This window comes from Anthonomus grandis, unplaced genomic scaffold (genome assembly GCF_022605725.1).
Source record: "Anthonomus grandis grandis unplaced genomic scaffold, icAntGran1.3 ctg00001155.1, whole genome shotgun sequence".
In the NCBI taxonomy this organism is placed as follows: Eukaryota; Metazoa; Arthropoda; class Insecta; order Coleoptera; family Curculionidae; genus Anthonomus; species Anthonomus grandis.
This window is the reverse complement of record NW_026088687.1, coordinates 2795-12747: the sequence shown is the minus strand read 5'-3', so window position 1 is coordinate 12747 and position 9953 is coordinate 2795. Positions and strand designations below refer to the sequence as shown.

At 34.3% G+C, this 9953-nt stretch overlaps 1 long non-coding RNA gene across 1 annotated transcript; it reads left to right on the top strand.

The window, feature by feature from the left end:
* The first annotated feature begins 1705 nt into the window (after window positions 1–1705).
* On the top strand, window positions 1706–9682 carry LOC126750038 (uncharacterized). The gene is made up of 3 exons (XR_007665559.1): window positions 1706–1922; window positions 2051–2105; window positions 9512–9682. It is a non-coding gene; the product is annotated as an uncharacterized LOC126750038 (long non-coding RNA).
* Window positions 9683–9953: the final 271 nt, after the last annotated feature.

The following is a 9953-nucleotide window of genomic DNA, read 5'->3' as shown; positions in this document are numbered from 1 at the left end:
ATCCCAAACTCTCCTGGCACGATCATGCAGACACCAGAATAAAAAAGGCCACCTACGCGCTCTGCGCCTGCAGGCGGGCTTTCGGCAATACCTGGGGTCTGTCTCCTAAGATCCTCCACTGGATCTACTCGCGCATTGTGAGACCTCTTCTCACATACGGGGCTATCGTTTGGTGGCCATGTACGGAGAAAGCAAAAATTCGTGCTCAACTGGACAGAGTCCAACGTCTTGCATGTTTCAGCATAACGGGTTCCATGCGGACGGCGCCAACTAGAGCGCTTGAGACTCTGCTATGCCTTCCGCCTCGTTGGACCTCGTTGTGTAATTCGTGGCAATGAGGATTGCGTACGGGCTATACGTCCTCGGCGAACTACGTGCTGACGAGACCGGTCACGCAAAAATTTGGTCACGGGCCATACAGGAATGTCCTCTCGTTCTGATGGGCAGTGACTGCATGGCTCCAGTGACTGTGGACTGCGAGAGATTCGTGACGCACATTGCAGGCAGAGAGGAGTGGCAGCATTCCAACAGACCTGCATTGCTAAATAGGGGGACCATCTGGTACACAGATGGCTCCAGAATGAATAACAGAGCTGGATCAGGGCTTATTGGTGGGATCCCACATACCAGTAGGGCATACTCGCTAGGGGAGCACGCCACTGTCTTCCAGGCCGAAGTATTCGCTGTATTTTAGCGGACAGAAAATCCTAAGCTGTGGACACCGCAATACAGTCGTATCAATATGCTCGGAGAGCAGAGCTGCCATTAAGGCTATCACGGCCGCAAAGGTAAGCTCCAAGCTTGTACTAGAGTGCATAAAAGTCCTGAAAAAACTGGTACAGGTTGGATGCAGGGTCCAGCTCGTCTGGATACCTGGCCATGCAGGCCATAATGAGGAAGCGGACTCTCTTGCCAGACTGGGATCCGCGAATGTGCCGATGGGGCCGGAACGCATAGTTGGTATCGCCAAATGCGTTGCGGTCGCGTCAATGAAGGGTCTGCTGGACAAGTGGACCCACCGAAGATGGACTGAGTCCCCTGGTATGAGACAGGCCAAAGCGCACATAGGTGGGCCCTCTGCCTGTCTCACCAAAAATCTACTACGCCTAAAAAGACGCAAAATTCGGCTAGTGACAGGTCTTTTAACCGGTCACTGGCACGAAGCCATCTCCATACTATCGGTATTGCGGACAACCCGGAATGCCGATGGTGCTGTGAGGAGGATGAAACCGTTGACCATGTAGTCGGGGAGTGCCCAGCACTCACGCGCTCCAGGTTCAGATACTTGGGTAACACTTTCAGTGTACCGAGCGACTTTAAGTCCTTCAGACCAGAGAGTCTTATCGGTTTTTCTAAGGCCGTTGGGCTCTGGTAACCTCCGGTGGGGCATGACGGGTCCATCAGGAGACCTATATGCACAACTGCCTTGGCAGCCCACTGTTTCGTCAATTCATTCATTCAAAGTATTACGATTTCGACTTTCTTGCTTCATAATATATTGACTTAATAATATAAAGGTTTATAAAATAAAGAATAATACTAGTTTAACGTAATATTATTTCAATATCCACCTAATTTAATCATAAAGAGATGTGGGTTGCCTAGGAATAGCGTCTTGCGATTAAAACGTCACGTTTTCCGCCTTTTTATTAAACGATGACAATCATGTCATATGTGACACATTGACGCTTGTCATTTTCACAAAGATGGCGTCTTGTGACTTTTAGCACATGTCAATTTTCTCCGGTAATTTTTGCAAAAATTGTGTTTTGTGGGCTGGATTGCAATTTATGCCCTTTAATTAGAATAGCAAACTTTTCAATATATTCGTCCCATTGTAATCAGTAGTAGTGACTTCACCTGGTGCTTACGTATAAATTCCAGTGACGTAAACAACTGTTCGTGCTTTTCTAGCTCTAGAGGTAAGTTTTTTTCGAGCTGTCACTACATTAAAAAAAAGTGTATTTTGAAATATTCTACTGAATACTGACTGTTTAATTTATGACTCGTTTCGCAACTACATATTTATACTAAGCTCAGTTATTTTTAGGCTTGCTGGAGAGGAATTTGGACAAAAATTCAGCAAAATTTGCATTAAAGACTGGGTAAGCTCAAACATCCTACTATGTTTGTATCTTTTATTGATATGATTTTATTTAACTCATATTATGTTCCCAAAAATGTCCTCATAATGCTGGTTTAAATTTATCTTTTGGAAAGCATCCAAAAATATGTTCTGACCTGCTTTGGAAAACAATATACATATTATGTTATTTTTGCTCACACATATTGATTCCTATTGGTTCAACAAATAATAATCATACCTATACCATCTTTAGAAGATTGTGCATTGCACACATTTTTCACTTGTGGAATGCCAAGTAAACCTTTTATGATTTGGCAAGCACTGTAACCTTTTTATTACATTTTAATGGCAACTCAAAGGTTAATGCCTCAATAAATGTTCTTGCTATCTTTGATTAACATCTCATACATTTCTAATAGTACAAAGCTCTGTACAAGGACCAAAATATAATAAATACAGTATAATAAATAATGGGATGTACCGGATTTATAGTTTATTGTTAATGTATATAGAGTTTGTGTGAGTTTTTAGCTTGATTTTCTCCTATGAACTTAACACATAATAATAGACAGTCTTGGAAGTACTATTGGATCAGTAAAGATGGGTAAATCAGAAGTACACCCCAGTACTCAATTATTTTTGGCTATACTTACCTTAAATTTCTATAGAGCTTGATGTTTTTCCTTGAATAAGAGTTACTATATGTGATACAGATATAGGAGAATATTTACAAAAAATTTAATGAAAAAAATTATGGTACCAACACTTTAGTTTTAGTTTTTTAAGATTGTTTTTAGCCAAGATTGGCATATGATACCCCAAAGCATTTTTTTGATTAAATCCTAACACATGTCATCTCATCAAAATTATTCTTGAATCACTAAGTTATATTTTATTGAGATATTATGTATGATATATTATGATTTTTTGAGCCCTTGTTCCTAAAAAAAGTATATTTCAATATTCATTTCAGGATCAGTTTGCTTTCACTACCAGTATGATGATAATACCTAATTTGTGGTTCTATACAGTGCTTTCATTTCGAAACAATTACCCACCCTTAACTTAATTCTTTCTAAAAAAAAAAAAAACATCAAATTAGATATACAGGGGGATGCATGTACACATCATAGTAAGCAGCGTAAAATTCTCTATTCAATGGTACCAAAAAAAATGAAATCAGTCAATCTGTAAGGAAATAGTTTGCGAAAATGTCTAGAATTAATTAATATTATATTAACACCAAACTTTGGTATTATAAATGAATACTTTTAGTGTGGTACCTACATCATTTTAAAATTCTTACATTTTTTATAATAGATCATCAAAAAAAAATACAAGCAATTTAGAAGTTAAAATGTGAGGTAACAAACAGTACTTTTAGTTTTTTTTTTTAAGAAAGTTATTAAGGGTGGATTGTTTTGAAATGAAAACACTGTATAGTCAGAATAATAAGCAATTTTGCTTAACTGATTAGAGTGATGATTCTTCTTACATCTCCCATTTCTTCAAATGTTTTTTTTTGCCAATAGACTTTATTTATTAATAAACATTTCTTCAATTTTAACAAAACAGTAAAACAATAATTTTATATAATTTTTTAACAGTTTTCTATATTTTTAACTTAAAAAAATATGAATTACTATTTCAAAACTTTAACCATATTCACTTAACACATTCATCCATTCATATTTAGACTTAAATGCATTAGGAATTTAAAAATATTCTGTAATCAGTTAAATAGAGCTTTACAGTGACTCCATTGTAATATTTATTTCTAGAGGTCATCTTTCTTTTCAATAAAATCTCAATAAACAAAAAATATACAATATTCATATACAGGGTGTCCCAGGTAAAATGATATACAGTAGTGGCAGAAATAGAGCAACTTTTAAAAAAATAAAATTTCTTGACAACTAACAAAGGAATAACAATGATATTTATCCACAATACTTTTGGTCAAGTAGGTAGTCTTAAATCAGATAAGAATTGACCTTCTAAATATTTATGTTTATTTTTAAACTGATAAGAATTTGTGTACCTGGCAAAAAGTAGAGCAACATTTTTCTTAAAACTTACAAATCGAATAATATATGTTTAATTCCAGCTGTTTACCGGTTGCATTAAAAGCAAAGTTAGTTTACAATGCCTAGAGGACGGCCTTTATCCGCTGATTTAAAAACACGAATTATAGACTGTCACAAAAATGGTGAAAAACGAATCAATATTGCAAGAAGGTTTAGTTTGAATAAATCTATAGTATCGCGAATAATTTCACGTTATGTGAAGCATGGACATGTTTTACCTAGAAAAAAAACAGGACGACCAAGAAAAACCAAACCAATAAATATCAAGATAAACAAATTTTGAAAATATCTCAGAGTGATCCATTTTTGGGTTTAAGTAAAATAAAGCAGCGTTTATCAGAAGAATTAGGCGTTCAGGTATCTTCAAGGACAATAAGAAGTAGATTATGCGAGGCCAAATTATTTGCAAGACGTCCAGCAAAAAAGCCCTTATTATCTGCAAAAAACAGATGATCCCGTCTTCTTTTTGCTTGATCTCATTTGCACTGGACAATTAATGACTGGAAAAAGATAATATTCAGCGACGAATCAAAGTTTAATTTGTTTCAAAGTGATGGAATAGCATATGTTCGACGTCCTGCAAACCAAAGGTTAAATCCCAGATACACTTGTCCAACAGTAAAACATGGTGGTGGATCAGTTATGGTGTGGGGCTGCTTTTCCGGTTTCGGAATGGGGCCACTTCATAAAATTGATGGGATAATGGATAGATTTATGTACAAAGATATTCTGGAAAATGAAATGGTTCCATATGCAGACAGTTTTCATTTTTTCAGCAGGACAATGATCCAAAGCATTCTTCTAAATATGTAAAGGCTTGGTTTAGACAGCAATATATTCAAGTAATGGACTGGCCAAGTCAATCATCAGATTTAAACCCCATCGAGAACCTATGGGAAATTTTGGATAGGAAAATAAGGGAGAAAACTTACAAAAATAAGGACGAATTGTTCAATGCATTACATGATGCTTGGATTAATATGGACCCAGTAATAATTTCTAGGTCACTGCAGTCTATGCGCCACCGTTGTGAGGAAGTTATCAAAAATGATGGATATTTTACAAAATACTAAAATTGTAATTGTATTTCAGTTTTTACAAAAAGAAAAACATCAATTCTTAAAAAGTTGCTCTACTTTTTTCCGCCCCAGAATTAATTTTTGTACATAAAAAATATAAACAAAGAATATTAAGTTAAGTTGTTGATAGATTTATAATGCTTAGATCTTATTGGTATTATATTTCCAATATGATTGTATTTTCTTACTAAATAAAATAGATGTGTTTAAAATAAAGAAGTTGCTCTACTTTCTGCCACTACTGTACATGGGGATTTCGTAAATGGTAATAGATATAGTTTCATTCAAATGGGGGCAAAGTTGGGTTTAAATGGGAAAACATAAATTTATTTGAAAAAACTTTTTTCACTTAGTTGGCTGTGAAAACAAAGGCTGCTAATCAATTATTTTGTTTTTCTTTTTATTCAAACAAGAAAGTCATTTCATTAATATGAAAATTAAATTAAAAAAAATATTTCTAACTTACTCTATATTATATTTGCTTAATAATATATATAATCTATCAACAATTAACCAAAATAAAATAAGTTAATAAAGAGTTGAAAGAAACCTCAATTTTTGCTAATAAACAATGTGCATACACCTCTCAATCATAGCCAAATAAGTATTTTTGACAATTTGTTGTGGCATTTCTTCAATTGTTTGTCAAAGGCTTTTTCAAATTCTTCCACTGTAGTATGATTAGTGTAATACACTTTATCTGTTAGGTATCCTCATACCCAGAAATCAAAAGGAGTGAAATCAGGGGAGCGGACAGGCCACGAAATAGGATCTTGATTTCCTATCCAATAATTTCTATATTGTTCATTTAGGTAATTAGAGATATTTGCAGAATTATGTGTAGGGGTGCCATTTTGTTGGAACCACATGTTGTCATGAACAGGCAACTCTTCTAAACTGGGATCAACATCATTTTCAAGAGTTTTGCAAGTATTGGTCCCATTAGGTTGTCATTAAAAATGTTAAATAAAACCGGTCCATTTAAAACAGCTATCCAAACATTAAATCCCCATCTTTCTATCTTTCTATCATCTTTCTAAATGGATTTTCATAAGCCCAATAAATAATATTACGTCTACTAAAATTTGTAAATTGTAGTGTCAACTTGCTTTCTGTTCGACAACAACACTTTTAAAACAAGAATCTAGGAGATTCCCGGCATTTTCTGAGAAACCAGTTGCAAAAAAGGTACTGGTTCTTATCCCACTCTCTGGAAGAGAAGTTTTCTAAAACCCATTTTTAAATCTGGTAGTAGAAATAAAATTTCCAATTATTGGGCTGTGTGTAACTAATCTGAGTTGCCAAAGCTGCTTGACTGCTTGTCCTATGGCTATCAGTCAGGATTGCCTGGAGTTTTAAATCTTTATTTAATCTTGAGCAATTTGGAGCGGTCTTTGAATGTCTAATATATACAAAAAATAATTTACATAAATATACCCAGAGATCAGAAATTCATACTCGCAGCACTCAACAAGTAGATTTCCTGGAAATGCACTCTCTAAGACTCAATAAATCTCGTATCTCAACTACTTATTATGCCCCAAGCTTTTTTAATAAACTTCCTAATAATATTAAAGCTCTAAATGAAAAACTTTTTGCTGTCTCAGTAAAGAAATTACTTGCTGATAGAGCCTTCTATAGCTTTGATGAGTATCTACAAGCTCAACTGTGAAAATTGGTGAAAATGAAACAAAAATAGGTCTTAGGAAATTGAAATTGATATTGGGGTCTCCAAAATGTTAACTGTTTGTTAGTTGTGATTATTTTATTTAGTATTTGTGAAATTGTATCTTGGGTGTTATTTTTTTAATATTTTAGATAAGGATTTTAATTTGCAATGTAAAACTTTAATAATTTGTAAGTGAAATATTTTTTTAATATGTATTTATTTATTTGTGACGATTGTAAGAATTTTTTTTTTTTCATAAGCATGAATAAATATTACTTTACTATAAAAAGCAGATCTACTGATGCTAATTTGGTGCTGTATGTCAACTATCTCTACTGCTGCTTGGAGAAGGGACTTCAGGTTGACTCAATATATTCAGATTTTTCCAAGGCTTTTGATAGGGTTAACCATGGAGTACTCTTGCAGAAGCTTAGGGCTTTAGGTATTGTGGGGCCTCTTCTTCAGTGGATCTCGGAATTTATCAGAGGTAGAACCGAGATTCTTAATCTTGGAGGTACATGTTCCTCTGAAATTTTTGTGCCATCTGGGGTGCCTCAGGGCTCTCACTCAGGCCCTGTTTTGTTTTGCCTCTTTTTGATTGATTCAGTTTTGAAACTTGAAAATTGTCGTGTGCTAATATTTGCCGATGATGTGAAGCTATTTAGGCCTATCACATCCCTTTCCGATACTGTGCTCCTGCAAAAAGACCTTAATTTGTTCTTTGATTGGTGCCACTTGAATAGAATGTCCCTTAATATCAATAAGTGCCATAAGATTACTTTCTCTAAGCAAAGAAACCCTATTGCTTTTCTTTATAAAATAAATAATGTAGCAATTGGTGTCAAAACAGAGGTTTCTGACTTAGGAATATTTATTGATTCCAGGTTGTCTTTTAAAAGTCACATCAATCAGGTGACTGGTAGGGCAATGAAAATGGTGGGTTTTATCCAACTGTCTACAACTGATTTATCTTTGTTTACTTTTAGACTACTTTATTGCTCTCTTGTTAGGCCCATCTTGGAGTATGGCTCAATTGTGTGGTCCTCGTCATATAACTGCTACATTGAGCAGATTGAAAAAACTAAAAATAAATTTTTAAGGGTGGCTGCTTTTAGATGTGGTCACAGGAGACAGGAGTATTACTATCAGTGGGTCAGGGATAACCTGAACTTACCCACATTAGAGTCACGAAGAACATTACTCGACTTATGCTTTATGCATAAGGTTTTAAGTGCTACTATAGATTGTCCCGAGTTATTGTCTCTTTTTAAACTTAGGGTGCCTTCCAGATTGAATAGACAATCAGAAATATTTTCAGTCCCATTCCACCATACCAATTATGGTATTAATGAGCTAATTACATGAATGGCTCGAAGTGCTAATGGTCTGTCAGGACAGATAAGCTTTTTTGACTCTAGGATTACATCTTTTAAGGGGCAGTTAAAAAATATTATTTCACAGGGGCTTTAATTAGTTAACTCATCTACACCTTTCATCGATTTATGGATAGTTTTGTATCTGAATATATATGTTTGTATGGGTATGCTATGTAACACTTTTGTAAATGGATTCCGTAAATAAATAAATAAAATAAAAAATACTGACTGTCCCTCTAAGTTTCCTTCTTGAACTCTCTGACTAATGTACTCATGGTATGGACGCTATTTACACTTTTTGAGATTTTCCAGAACACCTTGCAGTACTAAATTTTCGTCGCTATTTCTGTTTCTGTTGGGCTAGTTAAATGAACCATACTTCAATAAATTAACTCGTAATCTACTGAAAGTCACTCAACCTGTGTCTTTCTAAATAAGGCTCACATTTTGTACATTTCCCTCGCTCGTTCAGCATTTTTGCGGCACAATATGAAGCAATCATCTAAATCTATATTTTCTCTATTTGTAAATCTCCTCATCTTAAACCTATTGTTGAGTAAAAAAGAGTTTATCACAAATACGACATTGTTTACGTATTTTAACCAAAAGATAATTATTCAAAATGTCAAAACTGTTACAATGATCAATAACTTTAAAAATATCATAATTATTTTAAAAGTGTTGATAGAGCGATGGCATCACCATGAAAACAATCCCGACATTTGTTTTTACATTTGGCTAAGTCAAAAAATATTTTTTTAAATAAATTTATGTTTTTCGCCATATCAAGATACCGTTGTTGTTATACGTGGTTTAAATCTAAAATTCGGAGAAAAATATCTTTAACGTCAATCAATTATTGGTCATTGTAGGTAACCTAAAATTACCAACTATTATTTAAATCGGTTTCAAGATGGCGACGATATTGCAGGTTTCCTAAAAACCTGATTTTTAGATTTAGCCCCATATTTTGAAAACCCCTGTAGATATCGTGGATCTTAATATCCTATCTGATTGGGCTTGGAACAGCACAACTTTTTTCCCAGTTAACTGAAACTATATCTCTTACCTTTTATGAAATTCATATGTATATCATTTTATCTGGGGTACACTGTATATAAATGAACTAAGAAATTAATTTTTGTACCAGCATTTATGAACATATATATAAATAATGATTTGACTACAGCACTAATAATAACTTTCTCTTTTAGGAAATGATTAGGTTCACAGTAACATTAGATTTTTCTCCTGAGCCTACACCTGAAGACCCATTCATTTTTAACTTTGAGATAACCAATACAATAAGTTCTCTGTTTTATGAATTATCAGAAAAATATGAACTACCTTCAGATTTTGAAATTACTCTCAAAGTTAATGGTGAAAAAAAGGTAAGAATATACTTTTTTATCTTTAATATAAAGGGTGTCCCAATAGGAACGCACGTTTTGAATTGCGCAGCATTCTTATTTTATCGCAGTATGTCAAAAAAAAAAACTGAAAAGAATAATGTAAACAGTTTGCGATTAGTAGCCATGGAATGATATACGGTCGGACAACGAATTATTATTGTTAAAACACACTACAAATATGGATAATGTTTTGCGGAAACAGTAAATTCGTAAATTGCGGGGCATTTTTGGTCGACACGATGCA